General features: G+C 38.7%; 1 long non-coding RNA gene across 1 annotated transcript in view; it reads right to left on the bottom strand.

Annotated features, from left to right (window-relative positions):
- Nucleotides 1–2,732: 2,732 nt before the first annotated feature.
- The window catches only part of LOC140514560 (uncharacterized), a 60,626-nt gene continuing 39,380 nt past the window's right edge, over nt 2,733–23,978 (bottom strand). Inside the window, exon 2 of the long non-coding RNA XR_011970719.1 lies at nt 2,733–3,637. This is a non-coding gene — a long non-coding RNA (uncharacterized lncRNA). The remainder of the gene's footprint in view (nt 3,638–23,978) is intronic.

Raw genomic sequence — 23,978 nt, 5'->3', positions numbered from 1 at the left:
TGTTACACAGAAGGAACTAAGATATGGAAGTAAAAGATGTAAAAGATGTAAACTAAAAATGTTGTCATGGGTATAACCTTGCTTGCTTGCTTAAGAGAGTATACAAACTTGACCTTCAGATCAATAAATCAGTCATGTACCAGTCATGTACAGAGGGTAGGTACAGGCTTGCCTAGCCCCCACTGATGTTATCTCTTTCTTTTCAATCACTACTGCTCCTCAATCCACCAGTTGCTGGCAATTCTACCCATGCATAAATAAGATTCAGCCAGCATTAACAGTCTCAAGGATGAAGTTCAACAATGAACTAGTTATCATCCTTCCATTTCCATGGCTACCAGTCTAGTTTGGCTTTCATCATCCTCATCTGTAAAGAGCTCTCTAACTGGTTTCTTTGAGCCTTCTAAGATCTCTTTGCAGCCAGTCTGTTTCCTCCCCCCATCTATCTTACATATAGCCACCAGATTCAATTTCCTAAAAAAACTGATCCCAACACCAACCACTACCTTGCTCAAAAATATGGGAAAAGTAATGAATAAGTTATTAAGAATGCATTGTTTAGAAGGAGAATTAGGAGAATTCTTCATTCAGTTTCTTATTCATACCTACATCTTACTAGCCATTTCCCTCATGTCCCTCCTCACTCTACTCCCTGTCCTGTGTCAGTCAAATTCCAAAGGGTTATCTAAGCAAGTTGAATTGAATTAAATAAAAGAGTAATAAATTTCAAGCTACAGACTCAAAGTCTCATAAGAGATAATCATCTCAGTTCCCTTCCATCTCGACTGCATGGGAACCACATTCTCCTGGCCCTGGCTACAGGATAAAGCAAAAGTTCAGATATTTGTGCAAGTTTTCCAACTCCCAGCAGGTACAAAAGGGACCTTATGAGTCATTTACATAAGTCTCCACTGACCAGAAGGTAGAATTCTTCCTCTTGGTTCAAATGGCTCCCAACCCTTCAATCCTGTTTTTGCTTGCTTTGTTCGTTATTCACCCATCATCTTGGTTGGATGAGAATATACTCACTCCTCTGGGCACATCAGGATACTGTACACCTCACTGCTCTTGATTGCTGTCTTCTGCTGCCAGTATAATGAAAACCTTCCTTGCCTAGGGCTACAGGTGAAGGAAGGGGGCAAAACTCTCTCCACTATAGTTAGGGCCCTAAGAATTCTATTCTCTCTCCATCTCATTTTCAAAGTCTGATTTCAGAGATGTTCATACATCATTCTGAATAGACAGGGCCTGAGGAAATTGCTTTCATGCACTCTTGATCTCCCAGATTGAGAGTCTTCTAGAAAATACAGTTGGGGTTGGAAATGACTGGAAAAGACATAGGAAATGCAAACAAATCTCCAACAACCAGCCAGCTAATTTGTTTAATTGGTTTTACTTTTTGCTTAAGCTTAATATTAAACTTTCCCATGACCTACAGAAGAAAGACTAAATTCCTAAACTTAGTGTTCAAGGACTTTTACAAAATGTCCTTGGATGTATGTGTAAATATTTAATAACCAATTCTCCAAAGATATAGGACATGCTTTTAAGTTTAATCTGAATTATTTGCAGTTTATTCATCACTTATTTAACAATAAACAAAGCAGTAAACAAGCTCTGATTCCCCAGGTATAAATGCTCTCCCTGAAAATTTAAATGACTCTCAGAGAAGTATGAGCTGGCTCCAGCACACCCTTGGAACCCACATGTATCTCTACCTTTCCCTGCACAAAACCTCTTCTCCAGTCAAATTGTTCTACTTGTCCCATAACCTTTCATAAACATGAACACCTCCATATCTTTGCTAATGCCATTTGCCTTGCTAGGAATGCTTGTCTATCCCTGTCCCACCTCACCCCACCCCCCCATCACCTGCCTTCTTTGCTTATTCCTAAATAGATGACAGTCTTCTAGCTTTTATTCCAACCCCAAAAGTTATCCCACTGTACTTGTGTTTCACAGATTCTTTAGGAAGTATACACAATAAAGAATAACATCAGCAATAGTTCATATTCCCATAGTGCTTTGTGATTTTAAAATGCCTGTCGTCACAATGACCCTTAATGGTAAGTAGTGTGTTTTTCTTAGGTACCTACAGATGGGAAGCTTCTCATATCCTGTGCAGCTCATCAGTGCCAGAACTCAGCCTTTAACCTATTTCTTCTATCTCCAAGCTGGGTGTTTTCACTGTCAGAAAGATGGGATCAGAGCTCAAAGTCACCTTGGTGGGCTCGAAGTGTATCTTCATATACAATTGGGCAAGACCTACAAGTTATCAGGTTTGCTAAGTTTAAAATGACTCCATAGCATAAGGGTTTTAAAAAGAAATATGTGCAAAGCAGAACCTAACACATGAGAACCTTGAATCTATCCTTCCCTTACCCCCATCTCCTACACTGAAACAGCCATTAGTAAATTATACTGACAAGTTATCTATCCAGTTTGAGCTGAATGTGAGAGGGTTGTCTGTTTCTGGGATGAAATTAAAGTCATCTCTGCTAGTCAAATCAGAAGCATTTGTGCACCTGTATACAACCTGATCATAAGCTCCTTGAGGGCAGGGACTATGTAATTCCTATTCCCTAAGTACCCAAGACAGTTCTGGGCATAAAATAGATGCTCAGGGAATAGTTGTTGATTGACACATGTAAATAATTATAACGTATACTATTCTCTTCCCATCTTACACCCTACCAATGATTCTCTAGCTTCCTTCGGACATTTTTCTCCTATTTCTTTTTTTTTAACTTTTATTGCTTTTCTCACAGAAATCACAGAACAATTTGTAAGCCTTTAAGAACATGTAAGGGTGTGTTATTATTTCATTTTTCCCATCTTTTACTATGAATTCAGATAGAAGCTATTCTGATGCAAATTGTCATATGGTTGAATACTTAATATTCTGATACTTATTTGCACATGGGAACAAAATAGCTGCTTTTTGTAATTGAATAAAAGTATCTAGGTGTCGTCTTCTGTAGGCTTACTGAAAGTGAACTTGTCTTCAAGCCAATTATAGTAACAGGAAAGACAATGGGGATGATGTGTGCCTGACCCTGTGCCCACATGATTTTTATTTCTCTTGCTAGGTTTCTGTATTTTGCTAGTTTTTCCTTTCCCATAGGAAGAAGATTATGACTATTTGGTTTAATGACATCTATTAAAACTTTTTCTTAAATTTTCATGGGCCAATGTTGGGGCAACATTTTTGCCTACAATAATGTTCCAGTTCCAGTACCACTTCTTTGTTGAATTTGTATTCATCTTCCTTATCTTTTTCCTGTTCTTCTTTTTCTTCCTCTTTCCTTCATTCTCATGCCCACTCTTTTCCTTCTTTTTCTCTCTGGTACCATGAAACTTAAAAAAAATCAGCATGGCAGAGTAGAAAGATCACTGGACCCCTTGGGCTCAGAAAGTCCATTTCAAGTCCCAGCAATGCCTTTCTCTGAGTCAAATCATCATTGGGCTGTGTCAGGCAGATCATAACTCAGGGCTGACTCCTCATCAGAGTCAGTGGCTGTGGCTACTTTCAGTCTCTGCCATGGATTCCAGTTGTTGAGATTCTGGTTGTTCTTGCCAGACTTCTGAAGCTCACAAGTCCATAACCAGGTTCATTCCATCTCCCATACTCATTCACCTAGGATCAGGGAAGAAGACACTCAGTAGAGACAGAAACAGGTGTGTGTTCACAACCCTGTGGTGACTGGGTGAGGAGAGTAGATAGTTATCGGTAGTAGGTCATTATTGCTCCCTGATGGTTCATCGCCTTTGTGAATATACTAAGGGCTGATATTTTCTCTCAGTACATCCAGAGGTTTCACTGGAAAGATTTCTAGTTTCTAGTGAAAGATTTTCACCTGAAGATAAAAACAACTAAGAGTGCGGGAGAAAGAATTGACTTGCCCAAGGGTGACATAATTATTAAGTGACAGCTCTAGGATTTGAACCCAAGCCCTCTGAGAAAGAATCCAGTGATCTCTCTGTAACCTTAGGGGTCTCTAAGTTAGGTTCATGGTCTGATAAAGCAAATTTAATAGGCCCCAAATTCATAGTTGGAAATGTAGTTATGATTGGCTTATGATAAAGGCCCCAGTTAGAGAGAAAAAACTCTCTAACAATGAACTGGGAGGGCAGCTCTGACCTAACCCCTAGGAAAAGTCAGTGTCTCCTGTGTGGTTCCCAGAGCTGCCTCACACCCTCATGCCACAAACAAAGGGATACAAGAAAGTAAGAACTCCAGGTCAACCACAGGTCTTTTATGAAAAATGAGATTTGATCAGTCAGATGCCATCTTTAACACCCAGAAATAGGTACAAGTCACATCCATCTTCAGGCAGAAGAAGGGGATAAGGGATTTCAGTTCCTCTGTATTTGGAATATTTTCCCTCTCCCCTACCCTAGTGCTCCAATAACCACATCTAGCATCGATAATAGAAAGCAGTCTAATATCTTACTGCTTTAGTTTTAGCAGATTTTGAGGAGAGAAACCAGCAGGGGAAACCCTTCTTCCATTTGGGACTAGGAGGAAGTACCCCCACCTTCCTAGTTTCTGGGGTTTTTTCCTCTTCACCTTTCTCCAGGTGTTCTTTCTCTTTCATGGACTCTCCTTTTAGTCTCTCTCAAGCCCAAAAATTCACCCTCCCTTTCACCCTCAGTCCTGGTGTCCTCTTAAGTTTTCTCTCTTTCCAACCTGGGCAGAAAAACAAGTCCCAGAGTTTTGAATGACTCAGGTCCCTTGCAAGTCAGCTGGTCCAAGCCTTGTCAGGACTGTTGGATCCCTCCTTTACCACCAGATACAGAAACTGAGACTCAGAAAGGTGTCCAGGATCATGCAACTAGTAAGTGACAGAATCCAGATGACAAGTAAACAAAGGGCCCTCACACAGAAGAAGGATTGACCTTGGTGCCCAGAGGACAGAACTGGTAGAGGTTGCAGAGAGAGACCTAGGCTCAAGGAAAGCTTCTTAACAATTAGAACTACCTCATAGCAGTCTTGGGAGCAGTAGATTCCCCCTCACTGCCAATTGTTAAGCAAAGATCAGATAACCACTTAACAACTCGATTGAACATTTTCTCAGTTGTTGGTTGGACTTGGTATCCTCAGAGGTCCCTTCTAACTCTAAGATTCTATGGTCACTTCCATACCAGGATGCAGAAACCAAGGGAGACATGAATGCAGAAATAGTAGGGATTTTTAAAGGGACTAAAGCAACAAACCTACTAGTAAATTAAAGAGTGGCCCAGGAATGGTTCTACCTCAACGGAGAAGATTCAGAGGCAAGGCAAGGGGAAGGTGGTCACAAGGATAAAAAAGTTATCCAGGTGAAAAAGAAAGACTCCTCCTCCATGTCAGTATCCTGGAATAAAGCTTCTCTAAAACCTCAAGCTAAGTTCACTCAATTTACAAACATTTATTGAGAACCAACAGGGTACCCAGGATTGCATTAGTTCTGGAGACAGACAAAATAGTAAAAGTTCTGTCCTCAAGAAGCTTACACTCTCCTGGAAGAATGTTATATACATGACAGAGATAGATATTAATATATATATATATATATACACACAGACATATATGTATGTTTGTGTATATGTATATATGTGCATATATGTATGTTTATGTGTTTTTGTCTGTGTATGTATATATACACACATATATAGACATAGACATACAAATACATATAAGTTTCTGAAGCAGAAATTTGAGCTCATACCTTTTTGGCACATACTTAATAAGTGCTGACTGACTTACTGACTCCAAGTCCAATTTTCTAGCTGCTACCCTACATAGCTCCCTCTAGTTGGGCCCTGAGCTTAGCCTAGAATGGTTTAAAATATTGAGAGGTAGAGATGATGAAAGAGTATATTCCAGGGATCAAATTTCAAGTGCCCACTATGTCATGCTAAGCACTTTACAAATATTATCTCAGTTGATCCTCACAACAACCCAGAGAGGTAGGTGATATTATCCCCATTTTATAGTTGAGGAAACAGAAGCAGATAGAGGTTCAGTGACTTGCCCAGATTCACACATCTGAGGCTGGATTTGAACTCAGGTCTTCCAGACTTTAAATTCAGTACTCTATCCACAGTACCACTTAGCTGGTACAAAAGCACAGAGGTGGCAGATGGAATATTGCTTTTGATGATCAATCAGCAGGTCAGTTGGATTAGAACATGAAGTTTGTAAAGGAGGAGAATTATGTGTCTTGTATGTATGCAGTTATTTGCATGTTGTCTCCCCCATTAAAATGTAAGCTTTCTGAGGACAGGGACCATTTTGCCTTTCTGTTTTTGTTTTCCTATCTCCAGCTCTTACCATGATGCTTGGCACATAGTTAAGTGCTTTTTAAAAAATGCTTATTGCCTTGACAAGTACTGTGAAATACATCTGGAAAGGAGTGGAAAGGAATCTGGAAAGATCATGGAAGGGCTCCTTCTCATTCCAAATGCCATTGGGAGCCATTGAAGATTTTTTAGCAGAAAAGAGGCATGGTCAGACTTATGTCTGAGAAAGGTTATTTCAGTAGGTAAGTGGAGTTTGAATTGAAAAGGAAAGGAACTGGAAGCCGACAAACCAATTGAAAGCCAATTATTGCAACTGTTTGGAAGAAAGGTAAAGAGGGTGCTGGATATGTATGTAGAGGGGGACAGATATTATGAAGGTTAACTCAAAATCCTTGGCAACAAATTGAATGTAGAGGATTAGGGGGAGAGAACACTCAAGATAACTCTTATGAACCCTGGGCAATCTAAACCTATAACTTGAATCATGGGATGTAAACCTGGGAACTGTGAGGGCAGGGATTACATTTGTGTTTTTGTCCATCTTTGTGCCCCCAGAGATTAGCACACTTAGCAGTGTGTGGCACACTGTGAGAAATGCTTGTTGATTGTCAGCTGATTTAGCTCCATCCCCTTATTTTGAAGCTAAGGAAACTAAGGCCAGGATATGAACCCAGGTCCACTTTTCCCAAATTCAGTGCTCTTTTCACCACCACACATTTATTTACTCTAGAAAAATGTTCCTGGGTTGGAGAAAATGTAGAGTTTCCTGTTGAATATACTAAATTCTTAGGAGCACTGAAAGAAAAAGAACATGCTTGAACAGAAGGAACCAAGCAGAGTCATCTCCCTGACCTTAACTTCTAGGTTCAGACAAGTTACATAACAGTTATTGTGTCCTTACAAATAAATGAGAAGAATATCATTTTTAGCCATGCAGGGCAGCACTAATGCAATCCAACAAACATTATTTTTAATATTTTATCTTTTCAATCAATGGAAATCTATTTTATCCCTTCCTTATAAAAAAAAAATCCAACTCCTGTAACCAATATGCATAATGAAGCTGAACAAATTCCCACATTGACCATGTGCAAAAATGTGTGTCTCATTCTGCACCTTGAGTCCATCACCTCCCTGTCAGGAGATGGGCAGCATGCTTCATGCCATCAGGACCTCTAGAATCATGGTTGATCATTGGTTCATCACCTCCCTGTCAGGAGATGGGTAGCATGCTTCATGCCATCAGAACCTCTAGAATCATGGTTGATCATTGGTCCATCACCTCCCTGTCAGGAGATGGGTAGCATGCTTCATGCTATCAAGTCCTCTGGAATCATGGTTGGTCATTGCATTGATCAGAGTTCTTAAGTCTTTGGAAGTTGTGCATCTTTACAATATTGTTATTGTCTAAATTTTAACAAACATTCATTTTAAAAAATGATATAATTCATCAGAAAAATGAGATTTAAAAATTGTATCTATTTCATTTTTAGTTTGTGGGATAAAACAAGCATTCCTATACAATAACATAATAAAAATATCATTAGCTAAAATAATTGAAGAGGAAAGTGACAAATATTGGAGAGGACAGGCTTTAAAAGACTTTTGGAAACATAGAATTAGGGCTGGGAAAGTCCTAGAGATCTTCAAATCTGGCTTCTTTGTTTTATAGAAAAGGAAACTGAGGCCCAAAGAAATAATGTAATTTGTCCAAAGTCACCCAGCTAGTAACTGGGGGGATTCAAATTCAGGTTCTCTGATTTTGTGCTCTTTCCACTATACCATACAGTCCAATGATACTAATGGGAGCTGAGAACAAGTTGACAGAGATCAGATCTCTTGGTTTGTTACATCCAGTTTATTACCTAATAAAAAAGAACTAAACTTGGAGTTTTATTGTCTCTTTTTCTTTTAAAGAGCAGCCCTGCAGCAAGCAGATTTTGTTTTGGTATAATATTTTTTTTCTATTCTTTTCCTTCCCATTCATCATGCTTTTCAAAACCAAAAGTAATCCCCTTCCAGCGTCTCAGTCGTTTTTATTTTCAGTTTTTCTGACTCATCCCTAAAGTTTCCAAAGACAATGTTATCTTCTCAATGGAGTTTCAACCTACTGGACTTAGAGTCTGAAGACCTGAGTTTTTGTCCTGAATTAGTCACTTACTAGCCATTACACCTTGGCAAGTCATTTTGGTTCAATGAGGCTCATTTCTTAAATGTGAAATAGAAATTTCATCTTTGCCCTAGAAGCCACACAAAGTTGTTGTAAGAATCAAATGAGATAATCTTTATAAAACTATTCATAATCCTATAGTACAATGTATAATGTTCATTATACAGGATTCTATGATAATGATAGCTAGTATTTGTATAGCATTTTAAGATTCATAAAGCATTTTACATAAGATGATTTGTTTGACCCTCACATCAACCTTGTGAGATAGGTTTTATTATTATCCCCATTTTCCAGACACATAACCTGAGGCAGACAGAGATCAAAGGATTTTTTTCCCAGAATCACACAGCTAGATAAGTGCTTGAGGCAAGACATAAACTCATTTCTTACTGACTACAAGGCCTGTGCTCCATTCACTATGTCATCTTGCTCCCTCCCCATAAGTATTTCTTTTCCATCAGTAGCTTTATGAAACTCAAATTTCCACTCATTTTTCAGTATTTCCTTTGAAACTTGCAACAAAATGAACAATATAGAGAGAAAGAATATGGAGGATTTTTTTTTACCAACTATCACCAATTTTTTTACTAATAATCATTTATTAATTACCTACTGCATGCAGGACAGAATGGTAAGTACAGGAAAATTCCAAAGATCAATAAGATATGGTCTGTGTCCTTGGTTTAAACCTTTTGAAATCCTCCCCTATCCATCCTACAACATTTCAAAGGTAGGATAATTTTCCAATTATTATCTATTCTTTCTTCAAAACATTTCTCAGACAACCCAAAGGTACAATGTGACTTATTTTTAATGAATCTACAACGACCTTAGAACATAATACATGATCACATTGATGCTTCCCTTTGCTGCTATAATACACAAATTGCTTTTCATATTAGTGTGTCTTTGTAGACTAGGCAATCTCTGGCAAGATAATTAATATTCTTTTCAAAATAATTTCAATCATTCATTTACTCAAGCAAAAATCCATTCATTAAATACAGGTAAGTATGTAATATGAAAGTTCATGGAGGACCCCAGCTCTCTCACATAAACTCGGCATGAAATACCAGTGACTAAGAAAACAAGAGAAAAACAGAAATAAGTTCTTGCATCTAGGCCAGAACTGCACAAAAATATGACCAGGAGCTAATGATGGCAGATAAAGACATTGAACCAGGAAAGCCAGAGTGAGCTCAGATAAATTAGTTAAAAGCCTATGGAATTATGGAGAGAACAGTTGGGAAGCCAACACAGACTCTGGGAAATGAACTAGAAGCCAAGGGAGGCAGGGAGAAGAACCAAGCCAGGGAAGCCAAAGTGCATTTACACAAATGAAACTGCTAGCCAGTGTCCTGAATGCAGTGGGGTACAACCTACTGAAGGCTCCAGCCATTGGCTTTGGCTTACTGAAACAAAGCAAGAAACAGACTCAGCCCTCATAGATCACTATGCAAGAAGATAGGGCCTAGCTATACACTCCTTTCAGCACCAGGAACCAGAGCAGGAGACAGACCCAACACAGTCCTTAGGCATCAGCATGGGGTAAAAAAATACAGTACAGGAGGCCTGAGGTCAATGTGAGATCCAAAGTCTCATTGGGGACAGCAGAAGACAGAACCAACTCCCAAATGGGAATCATGAAAGGAGAATGAAACAGACTTCTCTGAAGCCAGATCCCAGAGTGGACCACCAGGAATCTAAGACAAAAACCAGGGATGGACATAAAGGTTGGGGCCTGGTACCAGACACACCATCCAGATCAACAGCAGCAGTGGTATCCAGACTACAAAGAATACAGAACCAAACATGGCCTATCCAATACATCCAAGAGTGCCATCAGGAATTGACATGAGGACAAAATCCTAATCCAATAACCAAAGGTGAAAATATGAATAAACAAGAAAAAGACACAATGAAAAAATATGATAGCTTAAAAGATCTTCAGAAGTAAATCCAGAAAAGGAAGGTACCTCAGGGGGCAGAGCCAAGATGGTGGAGTAGAAAGACTCACATATTCTAGCTCTTCACCCACAGCCCACAAAATACCTGTAAAAAATGACTTTCAACAAATTCTAGAGCAACAGAAGCCACAGAGTGACAGAGTGAAAGAGATTTCCAGCTAAAGGTAACCTGGAAGGCCAACAGGAAAGGTCTATCCCACGGGACACTGAGCAGAGCGGAGCCCTGGCTGTGGCACTGGGAGGAACAGGACCAGGACAGGCTTCTGGGGCAGAATCTCCATCAGGGAGGGTCTCAGATCCCTCAACCCACAAGTAACAAAGAAGATTTCAAAGGTCAGTAAGAGGGCTATCTCAATTGGGCGAGAGGGGAGCAGGGTTCCCCCCAGCACTGGCCCCAGGGGGCGGTGGCAGTAGTGGCAGCAATGGTGACTGCAGCAGTGGTGGCAGCCCTGCCCCACCTGAAGACCTTGGGGGAACTGAGCACCTGATCTGGGCCTCTGCCCTGAGCATGATCCTGGGGTGAGGACGAGCACTAGGACCCTCCTCTTGACAAAGGATTCAGAAGTCCAGTAACTGGCTGGGAAAATGCCCAAAAAAGGGGGAAAAAATAAGACCATAGAAGGTTACTTTCTTGGTGAACAGGTATGTCCTTCCTTCCTTTTGGATGAGGAAGAACAATGCATACTGTCAGAGGAAGTCAAGGCTTCTGCATCCAATACCTCCAAAATGAATATGCAATGGGCTCAAGCCATGGAAGAGCTTGAAAAGCAAATCAACAACTTGCTAAAGGAGACCCAAAAAAATGTTGAAGAAAATAACACCTTTAAAAATAAGCTAGCTCAGTTGGAAAAAGAGGTCCAAAAAGCCAATGAGGAGAAGAAGGCTTCAAAAAGCAGAATTAGTCAAATGGAAAAGGAGGTCCAAAAGCTCACTGAAGAAAATAGTTCTTTAAAAATGAGAGTGGAGCAGATGGAAGCTAATGACTTTGTATGAAACCAAGAAATTACAAAACAAAACCAAAAGAATGAAAAAAATGGAAGATAATGTGAAATATCTCATTAGAAAAACAACAGACCTGGAAAACAGATCCAAGAGAGAAAATTTAAAAATTATGAGACTACCTGAAAGTCATGATCAAAAAAAGAGCCTTTCATGAAATTATCAAGGAAAACGGCCCTGATATTGTAGAACCAGAGGGCAAAATAAATATTGAAAGAATCCACTGATCACCTCCTGAAAGAGACCCAAAAAGAGAAACTCCTAGGAATATTGTGGCCAAATTTCAGAGTTCCCAAGTCAAGGAGAAAATATTGTAAGCAGCTAGAAAGAAACAATTTGAGGATTCCAGAAATACAATCAAATAACACAGGATCTGGCAGCTTCTACATTAAGGGATTGAAGGGCATGAAATAGGATATTCCAGTACTCAAAGGAATTGGGATTAAAACCAAGAATCACCTACCCAGAAAAACTGAGTATAATACTTCATGGGAAAAGTGGTCATTCAATGATATAGAGGACTTTCAAACACTCTTGGTGAAAAGACCAGAACAGAAGAGAAAATTTGACTTTCAAACACAAGAATCAAGAGAAGGATGAAAAGGTAAATAAGAAAGAGAAATCATAAAGAACTTTCTAAAGCTGAACTGTTTACATTCCTACATGGAAAGATAATGTTTATAACTCTTGAGACTTTTCTCAGTATTTGGGTAGGTGGAGGGTTTATACACACACACACACACACACACACACACACACACACATAATGTATATATATATACAGAGAGAGAGAGAGCAAAGGATGAGTTGAATCAGAAAGGATGATATCTACAAAAAATAAAATTAAGGGGTGAGAGAGGAATATATTGAGAGGAGAAAGGAAGAAATGGATTGGGGCAAATTATTACTCATAAAAGAGATAAGAAAAATCTTTTTCAATGAAGGAGAAAAGGGAGGAGGTGAGAGGGGAAAAGTGAAGTTTACTCTTTTCACATATAGCTTAAGGAGGGAATAACATGTTCACTCAGTTTGGTATGAAAATCTATCTTAAACTACAGGAAAGTAGGGGAGGAGGGGACAAGTGATATGAGGGGGATGATAGAAGGGAGGGCAAATAGGAGAAGGGAGTAATTAGAAGTAAACACTGTTGGGAAGGGACAAGGTCAAATAAGAGAATAGAATAAAGGGGGGACAGGATAGGATGGAGGGAAATATAGTTTGTCTTATACAACATGACTATTATGGAAGTCTTTTGCAAAACGACACATATATAGCCTGTATTGAATTGCTTGCCTTCTCAATGGGAATGGGTGGGGACAGAGGAAGGGAGAGAAGTTGGATTTCAAAGTATTAGAAACAAATGTTGAAAATTATTATTGCATATAAGTGGGAAATAAGAAATATGGGTGTAGAAAAAAGAGAGAAGAAGGGGATAAGGGAAGGCTGGGATGTGATAGAAGGGAGGGCACATTGAGGGAAGGGGTAATCACAATGCAAGGTGTTGTGGGGGGAGGGGACAGTTGGGGAAAAAAATTTGAACTCAAAATTTTGTGGAAATGTATGTTAAAATCTAAAAATAAATAAATAAAACTATAAAAAAGGAAGGTATCTCTACAACAGTTATAAGTGGAGCATTACAGAAAAAATGACTTGGCTACCAGTACTACAAGAATATGCAGAAGAAATGAAGCAATAAGTTAAAAATGAAATTACTAATGAAGTTAAAGTTCTGGAGGAAAAATGAAAGGGAAATAAATTGTTTAGAAGAGAAGGAGGAAAACCTTAAGCAAGTAGTAAATTCCCTGAAAAAAAAAAAAGCAACAGAATAGAGCAAACATAACTCAATGACTCCATGAGACAATAAGAAATATTAGAAGATCAAAAAATTGAAAAAAATACAAGAAAGTAAAACTTTTATAGGAGAAAAATAACTCGTAGACTGAAGAGAGATAACTCAAGAATCATCATAATAACTCTGAAACATAACTAACCAAAAAAAAAAGAAAACAAGCAAACAAATAGGACATATTTCAAGAGTCCTAAAATTGACAAAAAACAAAAAAAGTTCCTAGAACTAATAGAACTTGAGGGGAAAGTGAAGAACTCAGAGAACACTCTCTTCCTGAAAGAAACCTCCAACTAAAAACAATCAATCTCATAACCACAATCTAGAGCTTCCTGGTGAAAGAAAATATATTGCAAGCAGCCAGAAAGAGTTCAAGTGCCAAGGAATATGAGCAGCAACTACTATAAAAAAAAAGAAAATCTTGTATTTTAATGTTCCAAAGAATAAAAAATAAAGACTTACAACCAAGAATAACTTACCCTTAAAAACTGAGTATAATCCTATGGGGAGGAAATGAATCTTCAATAACATATAAGATTTTAAAATATTCCTGATGCAAAGACCAGAGATAAGTAGAAACTGAAAGGTAAAAAAGGGAGCTAATAGAAACCTGTAAAGGTAAATAGCAGATGGAAGGAGATTTTTTTTAAAAAAGGATGGAGTATATACACTCTAATATAAAGAGAAAAGTCAAGCATACTTTTAGAATTCTGTCTTAAAGGGTCACTGAGAAAGTTAAGATAAAGACAGGATCCAGATGTGGTTTTGTAGATTTTAATAGAGGAAAGTAAAGAAAGGGGGAAAAGAACACATTAGAGAAGGAATGAGGAAAAGGAGAAAAATGTTATTGTTTTGTATAAATGGGGTGCATGAGAAATATACAACCATAAAGAAAGGAGGGAATGGGCCCCTAACAACCTCACCTTTTTCTGAATTGAACAAAGGATAACTGAACCTACACATACAACACACACACACATACATACATACATACACAGAGTTTTGGTAGAAATAAGTTTCCACAAGGAAGCTGGTGGAGAAAGGGCAGAGAGCCCTATAAGAAGGAGCATAGAGTCAGGAATGGAATAATCATAAGCTAAATAAACATTAGCTTCAGGTAGTTGATCATAAAGAATGAACTAAAAAAGAGGGAAAGAAATAATAAGCAGAGATCAAGCTCTAGGCTTAGTGAAGAGAGGAAAGGTAGAGGAGCAGGAACAGATCACTTCACTTATAAATTGCTAGTGCTACCATATGTCTTCTTTCTCCATTCCCTTCTTATTGGTAAAGAAGAATATGTGAGAGAGGAAAAGTATAAGAAGTTATAACAGAATTAAATATACAATTCACAGCCCTAACAGTGAAAGTGAATAGAATGAGCTCGCCTATATAGTATACAAACAACTTAAATGAAAACTAAATAATTTAATTCTAAACAATTTGGGGGCCCCAAAATATATCAGAAACATCAGGAGATTTCATTTTTAAAAATCAGCAATGAACCACATACCAAAACTTTGAGGATTCAACAAAGTAGCTCTTCTGGGAGATTTATATCTCCAAGTTCTGATTTTTGGTGGGGGGGGGTGGAAGTAATCGGGGTTAAGTGACTTGCCCAGGGACACACAGTAAGTGTCTGAGGCCATATTTGAACTCAAGTTCTCCTGATTCCAGGGCCAGTTCTCTATCCACTGTATCACCTAGCTGCATCCAAGTTCTGATTTTAAAAAGAAAGAAAGAAAAAAATCAGTGAATTTAGTATGCAGCTAAAAAAATGTGAAAAATAAACAAAAATAGAAATTTCAAAAATCAAAAACACAAAAAAGCAAAACTAAAGACAAAAAGTACATTTAATTTTTAAATAAGAATTATTTTCATAAAAACTAGCAAGACAGATAAACTATTTGCTAATTTGATTTTAAAAAGGAGAAAAAGGAAAACAAAATTACCAATATCAAAAATGAAAAAATGAATAAAAAATAAAATAAATTATTAAAATTTTGCTTAACTACATGCAAATTATTATTTATCATTTTAAATAGTTTTTCCAATCACATGTAAAGATGATTTTTAACATTCATTTTTAAAAAATTTTGAGTTCCAAATATTTCTCAATTCCTGTTTTCCTCTCTCCCACCCCACCTCTCTAAAATAATTTTACATAGGCTATATATGTGCAGTAATGTAAAACATTTCTATATTACTCACGATGCATAAAATTGCAATTTATATGAAATGGATGTATATTTAAAAAATTAAACAAGAATAGATAATTCAAATAACCCAATCTAAGAAAAAAATTGAACAAGGCATAAACGATCCTTCTAAGGTGGGAAAAAATAGGACCATATAGATTTACACGGAACCTTGCTTGCACCAGCCCATGAAGCTTTCTCAGCATCTCTGATAATTCCAGTCACCCTCTTTGGCCACCTAAATCCCACAGCAGTTTTGCCTCAATCTGGACCACCCACTCCTTGATGAAATGGCTTCCTCAGTCACCCTTTCCGGAACTGGTAAGATGTTCACAAATGTACTCACTGAGTACTCCCTATCAGTCTCTTTTGCTGGATCCTTAACCAGGTTGTCTTCACTAACAGGGAATGTCCTCCAGCACTCTTTCCAGAGCCCTCTTCTTCCTCTAAACTATTTCACTTTTTGACCTCTTCAACTCACATGGATTCAACAGTCATCTCTATGCAGATTCTATTCTAAGATCTATTTGTCCAGCTCTCACCTCTCTGGTTTCTAGTTTCATGTCTCCTGATAATTATTGAATATCTAGAACTGGATGTCTTGGAAAGATCTTAAATTCAACAAGCCATCCTTCCTTCAAATCTCTCCCCTCTTCCTAACTTCTCTACTACTTTTAAGGGTACTACCATCATCCCATTCACCCAGGTTCTCAACCTCAATGTCATCCTTGACTTTTCACTCTCTCATTCTCCAGAGCCAGTCAGTGGCTAAGTCTTGTCATTTCTATCTTTGTAACATCTTTCATATATGTCCTCTCCTTTCCTCTGAAACTGCTACCCCCTTGGTACAGGTCTTATCACTTAAAGCCTAGAACATTTGAAGTAGTTTTATGATTGATCTCCATGCCTTAAGTCTCACCACACTCCAATCTATCCACCACTCAGTTGTCAAACTGATTTTCCTAAAATGCAAATCTGACTATGTCACATACCCCCTCACCACATATACATAACCCTATTCAATTACCTCTCATGCCTCCTCTCTCTTTAACTTTTAATGCCATTTACAAACTGACCCCTTCCTACCTTTCCAGCCTTCTAACACTTTACACCTCCCTGTGTATTCTCTCATCCAGTGACGCTGGCCTTCTTACTCTTCCTTGATACAACATTCCATCTCCCAAATTCAAGCCATTTCATTGGCTATTCCCCATCTCCTTCCTCTTCTCTGCCTCCTATCTTCCCTGCTTTAGTTCAATTCTCAACTTACCTTCTACTTCTAAGAAGTCTTTTCCAGTACTATTTAAACACTGTTCCTTCCCTCTAGCATTATCTCCTGATTGCTCTGAAAACATATCACATTTGTATGCATATTTGCATGTTCTCTCCCCCCAGGACTTTGCATGCTCCCTGAGAGCAGGAACTGGTTGTTTTTGTCCGTTTGTTTTTCTTTTCAGTGTATCCCCAGCACTTAGCATAGTGCAGGCACATAGTAGATAATAGTAATAAATGCTTATTAACTGACCAAATTCTATCCAATTTTAGAAAGACAATGACAATGACTTACAAAAATTGGGAAAGAAAGTTTCCTACCAAATTGCTTAGATGAAACAAAACTGATCCTGCTGTCTAAACTAGAAAGAGATAAAACAGTGAAAGGAAAATATAGATCAATATCTCTAAGAATATTGATGGAAAATATTAAATAAAATAATATCAAAGAGGCTGGGACATCATATTAAAATGATTGTATACTATCACCATGGTAAATTTATACCAGAAATAAAGGACTGGTTTAATATTAGGAAAACTATAAATACAATATGCCAAATTTGTAATAAAAACAGTAAAATTGACATAATTATATTAATAGATAACATAGAAATTAAAAATAGAAATACTTAGAAAATATTCAAAACCAGACAAAGTTGTTAACCAGATACAATACTTTATGACAAAAAAAAAATTTAAACATAGGAATAATTGGACTATTTTTAAAATATGGTAAATAGTATTTCCATCCATTTTCATATCATGCTTCCTTACCTGTAACTCAGATCTCCAACTCTTGCCCTGGAGTAACACTTGCTTCTAATTGGTGAGAAGCCTTTATAATTAGCCTGACCTAAACCTCCCAAACTTCCTGGCACTCTTGGGGTATTTCTGTGTCACGTCACTATGTCCACACTCCTCCCCTCCCTTTCCTTTCAGTCTCTACCTCTTAGAATAAAACTCAAATCAACACTACCATCACTGGAAAGGATATGTCAATCAATTGTTCATTGTTTCCATTTACCTCCCCAGTGACTTCCCAGACCAAATCCTTTGCCACCACTTCCTTGTTTCTATCATCTTCCCCTTATTAGGACATTTGGGGCAGCTAGATGGTACAGTGGATAGAGTGCTAGACCAAGAGGCTTGAGTTCAAATCCAACCTCAGATCCTTACTAGCTCTGTGACCCTGGGTAAACCACTTAACCCTCTTTGCCTCAGTTTCCTCATCTGTGCAATGAGCTAAAGAAGGAAATGGCAAACCACTCTAGTATCTTTGCCAAGAAAACCCTAAATGGGGTTACAAAGAGTTGGACACAATTGAAAACAACTAAACAACAAATATTGGACTGCTCTGCCTCATACCCACAATGGGGCACTCGAGGAAATCACTACCTCTCTCTCTGAACCTTAATTTATTTGTCTGTCAAATGAGGAAATGACCTCTAACATCTTTTCAATTCTGATATTCTGTCACTGGTTACAGTAGTAGATTGGTCTGAGATTCAATCCAACAAGCATTTATTATACTCCTAATATGTGCCAAGCACTATGTGACATTCCAAAAATACCAAGACAGAAATGAAATGGTCTCTGCCTTCCAGGAGTTTACAGTCTGTTCTGGAGAAATAACATGCATGTAAATAAGTAAATGCAACATAGATTAAAAAGTAATTTGTGGGAACCAGAGAGAATCCTTATAACTTGGGAGTATCAAGAAGGACCTTCTGGAGGAGATAACACTTGAGCTGAACCTTGAAAGGAGAAAAGGATTGGAAGAAGCCTAAGTAAAGAGGGAGGGCATTCTAGGCATGGGGGTGGTCTAATAATAATAGTAATACCTAATATTTATAAAGTCCTTTAAGGCTAACAAGCAGGCAAGCCAGTTGGGAGGCTACTGCAATACTCTTTATGAGAAAATTTTAGGAAACAGTCAAAGACAAATCCCCTGTCTCTTTCAAAGGTCATCCATGGTGGTTCATTCTCTCCACTCCCCTATCTCTTTTTTTTAAATAGAAAAGAAACTTCAAATATTTTATTTATAAAAAATAGTAAAAGAGACTGAGAAAAGAGAAGTTTGGGGCTGAAAGGAGGAATGGGAGGTGACAAGAACCAGTGAGGTACATTTAGGAGCAGGAGATGAAGAAAGAGGACTAGATCTGTACTGGTAATGAGCAGAAGACTCCAGATGACTGGATATAGATTAAAGATTCTGTGATGCCCCCTAACCAAGGAAAGCTCATTGTTATTGCCTGAGGTTGGGATAAGCTTCTTTCATAGCACTAGAACAGTGATAGAGATCCCACAGAACAGTAGAAGGTCAGGGAGAAGGATGTGAAGTGGATGATAAGATATGAGGAGATAGACATTGTTCTTGGAACTCCAATACAAATAAGCGAAAAGATCCTTAGGTCAGAAGATGATGCCTTATTCTATATGGGCATTGTGCTCTCTCCACCATGAAGTTCTTGAGCCAAACCCTAGGCATAAATCATTCTCTGAAAATAATTTGGATGTTTTTTTCTTAAATGAGATACTTCGCACATGCCTCCAGTAAACCTCAGCGGCTGTTTCCCTACCCACTCATAGTCTCCTAAGATCTGCCTGTAGTTTGGCCCCCTCAGCTCAGCTTTGCTTTACCCAGAATAGCTTAGTGTCATCTGCAGACCTGGAGGTTTCACTCTACACTCCCTCCTCCAGATCATTTATAAAGATGTTAAAAAAAAGGCAGGTCCCAGCACTAATCCTGGAGGAATTCCACTGGTTTGTCCTTTTTCCATCCAACAAATACTTTTTTGTCTACATTCTTCTCAATATCTAAGGTAGTTCTTTATCCATGGCAAAACAACCCCCATAAATATTATGGTGACCATGATCCCCATAAAATTTTATTCTGTGATCTGTATAGCTGATCATTCCCATATGCAAATCTTGGATGCCTACAACAAGCCTGGGGCCCCTCCTACAAAGAATCTTCCAGTTCCTGGCTTAACACCCACCCTAGGAAGTATTTCTAAAGACCAGGAGAAGTATAGTCATTGGGAAGGGGATCTGAAAGAGAGAGGGTGATAGGAGGTAGCTGAAAAGAGTTGTATATGGTCACTGAGATGGAGGGAGGAGAGCTGGGTGAAGAAGACAAAGCTTGTGTTTGGTGTCTTCCCACTTCCCCTTCCCTGATCTCATTCCTAGCCCCAGTTCTCTTCTGTTTCCCTGGATCCCAGTGCCCACACACTTTCAATGTGGAATATCTGGTGATTTGGGACCTCAGGGGTCCCAGCGTCCATTGCAATGCCTGACAAAGACCTGTCCTCACCTGAAGTGCCCCAGGCTCTAAAAGAATCATAGCTCATACCTTCTATAACCTTTTAAATTTTATGAAGGACTTTCCTAATAATAACCTTGTTGTTAAATAATAACATGTAGTGCAAGTATTACCTACTTTAAAGAGGAGGAAACTGAGGTATGGTAAGAATGACTAGTCATTATTGTATTTCCCTTGCCATCCACCCACCAAGAAATAAACAAACAAACAAATAAAAAACACCCTTTCACTCATTGGACACATGTTGGAAAGCTAAGAAAATCTACACTAAAATAAAATGAATTCTTTACCATCCCACCCTTCCCCTGTCTTACCTCTTTTGTCCCTTAATGCAAATGAATCTCTAACTAGTGGGATTCAAGCAGTTTTCAGATTTAGGAAGCCCAGCAGGTTGTTTCTTCAGTCAGTAGTCAGTGAAATGTGCAGAAATAGCTGAGTAGGTGATCTGGGTAGGAATATCTTCACTGGTAGTTTAGACCTTTTAGCTCCCACAGAATCCCACTATTTACATAAACTTCCCTTATATGTGTTATACACATACATTGGCCAACAATAAACTCATGTAAAATAAACATGTGTGTGCGTGCATGCATGCGTGTGTGTGTGCATGCATGTGCGTGTGTGTGTGTGTGTGTGTGTGTGTGTGTGTGTGTGTGTGTAATTCCTGGGGTCACACCCTCATTTTCAAGGCACATGCCCTAATTGGTTCATGGTTCTCTATAGGTCTACATCCCCTAGTACTCTAACTATATTTGTTGTTATTCAGTCCTTTCAGTCCTGTCCAGCTCTTTGTGACCCCATTTGGGGTTTTCTTGGCATAAGATACTGAAGTATTTTGCCAATTCCTTCTCCAGCTCATTTTACTGATGAGGAAACTGAGGCAACCAGGGTTAAGTGACTTGCCTAGGGTCACCCAACTAGTAAGTGTCAGAGGGTGGATTTGAACTCAGTTCTTTCTGACTCCAGGCCTGTTGCTTTAGCCACTGCCCCAAGAATACCCACTTTCACAAACATACCCATAGCAACCATAGGAAGATGAGACACAGGCAACCAGCCAAGAGGCACAGATGCAGGCGGCACATGTGGCAAGGACACATGGGCAGAAGAGCCTACACAGGAAAAGCCTTCCTCAGGAAAGGGGGCTCCCATGCCAGGGATGTCACAGACCCTTCCAGTTACTGAAGTATGTATTGTCAGCACATGAGTGTCAGAAAGGGTGGTAGTGGGGAGATGGGCAAATGGTTCACAGGATAACCAAGAGTCTGGAGAGATCTCAGAGATCAACAGAAGACTTCTAAACAGACCTCAGTTCACACAAGGAGTGTCTTGGGGGCTCATCAGGCACCCTGCCACCAAGGCCATGTCATGTTGCCAGGCATTAAACATGAGAAGAGAGTGTCACCTCTGGTGTTGACTTTCAAGGATTTCAAAACTCTTACATACATTATCTCATTTGATCCTCCGAACAAGCCTATAATATAGTGGCTATTATAATAACATATTTATAATATAATAATGTGTTTGTAATAAGATGTTTCTCATTTTACACATGAGGAAACTGAGGCTGCCAGAGATTAAGTGCTTTGCCTAGGATGTTAATCCAAGGCTTCCTGACTTCTGTTCTAACATTCTAGAAAGTACAATATTCAGATGAGCTGTGACATGCCTTACAACCCAAAAATCTGTTTCTGTAATATGGCATATTACCGTATAAGTAGCATACACTGCTTCTACTTTCTCATGAGAACAAGATACGAAACTCTGAACCCCATGTAATTATTGATATGTTCCATCTCCTTTAATCTTCCTTTGGTGTTTATCTTTTCCTCTTCATGTAGTATAAGAAAGCCAAAAGAAAGAGTTCCCACCCTGCAATCTCTGCTCTAAAAGGAATCAAGGAAGTAATGTTAACAATCACAGGAGATGGGCAACAACACAGATCAGACTGTACCAGGATGGGATCTCATCTCTTGCCTTCCTATTCAAGGATGCATCTTCTTAGAAGGAGGATGCCTAAAGTCTGGTGCTTCTGTTAAATGAAGCTTAACCAGTAATTTCCTTCTAATTTATCTGAATTGAGAGGTTTCACTGGGCTCCCTAAAATTCATAAGGGCTATTTTCAGCAATGTTCCTTTAGCCTACAATGGGAGCTCTGGATCCTAGGGAGAAAATTCACAGGAGGTTCCAAAAGGGAATTTTCAACTCTCTTCAGCCACTTGGCATTAACAGGTAAAAGTACCCACATGAACTGCTGGCTAGGTTTCCATGGGAACAGGAAACAGAGTGGGCAAATGGTGTTAGCAGCTAACCTACACTATTCTGTAAGGCAAAGGTGTCCCATTTCAAGATGAGACATTCATTTGAGGAGTGATTGTCTCCCAAGAGCAGAAAATAGTGATGTAGCTCTCTATTGCTGACCTGGAACAGTGAGGCTCATTCTCCTAAAATAGGGCCATTTTGCCCAAAGGTTAGTTCCAGAGAAAGATATCCTGGTACACTTCTAGGTTAGGAGAAAGGGGGCTAGCTTTAGATTCAAAGAATTTGGATTCAACTGCCACATGGGCTACTTGCTACCTGTGGGGAATAGAATCCTAGACCATGAGTCAGGAAGACCTGAGTTCAGATTTGACCTTAAACAGTTACTAGCTCTATGACTCCATGCAAGTCACTTCACCTCTGTTTGCCTCAATTGCTCCACCTGTAAAATGGAAATAATAATAGCACTTACCTTCCAGGGCTACCATAAGGATCAAATAAGATAATAACTGTAAAGCACTTAGCACCATGCCTGGAACTTAATTTCTTGTTGCCTTCCTTTCTTTCTTTTTTCCTTCCTTCCTTCTTTGTCTCCTTCATTCTTTTCTGTGTAACTTCAGGCAAATCATTTAAACTCTCTATTCCTGGGATTCCTCATTTGTAAAATGAAAATGTTGGAGTAGATAACCTCCAAGACCCCTTCCATTCCTAAAATGTATGATGCTTGAATACGATAATCAAGATAGGGTCCTTGGGTTGAACTCCTGCTTCATTCACTAAAGATAGTTTTTGCTCCAAATGTCGAGTGAAATCCTCTGAGGTATTACAAGGCTGTCTCAGAATAGAAGGAAGTCTTAACCTCTTCACTAATCTAGGCTCCATTGCAGAGTGGTTTAGTGGAAAGAGCACTAGATTTGATATTCAAAAACCTGGGTTCAAGTCTCAGTTCTAATGCTACTGGTTTTGTGACCTTGATTGAATTATTTAACTGTTTTTGAGTCTCAGTTTCCTCCTCTGTGAAGTGGAACAATAACACCTCACCTATGGGATCCCTCACAAGGAAACTTGAAGACTCAAACATTGGGGTTAGGGGATGGACGTTTGACTTCATTGATACAAGGGCCTTTCAAATGAGGAAACACCTTTGAGCGATGCAGGTTGGCACCTTCTCAGTTACTTATAATCTTAAAGAGTTGCCTAGAGCATGAGAAGGTTAGGTGATTTGCCCACAGGTTTTCATTTTATTATGCTTCACAGATACTGCATTTTTTTTTTACAAATTGAATATTTGTACCAACCCTATGTCAAGCAAGTCTACCAGCTTCCAACAGTGGGTGCTCACATCATGTCTCTGTGTCTCATTTTGATAATTCTTGCAATATTTCAAACTTTTCCATTATTATTGTATCTATTATAGTAGTCTTTGATATTACTATAGTGATCATTTCAGGGCACCCATGTATGAGAATGTAACCACATGTAACCACACCTACATAAGAGAATGAACTTAATTGATAAGTGTTGTGTGTGTTCTGACTCACTGACTGACCATTTTCCTATCTCTCTCCCTCTCTTCAGGTCTTCCTATTCCCTGAGATACAACACTATTGAAGAATATCACATAAGCTTAGTTGATAAAGCAGCAGTAGAGTTTGAGAGGATT

This window comes from Notamacropus eugenii, chromosome 1 (genome assembly GCF_028372415.1).
Source record: "Notamacropus eugenii isolate mMacEug1 chromosome 1, mMacEug1.pri_v2, whole genome shotgun sequence".
Lineage (NCBI taxonomy): Eukaryota > Metazoa > Chordata > Mammalia > Diprotodontia > Macropodidae > Notamacropus > Notamacropus eugenii.
Note: the sequence above shows the minus strand (reverse complement) of the source record. Positions and strands in the feature narration are given on the sequence as shown.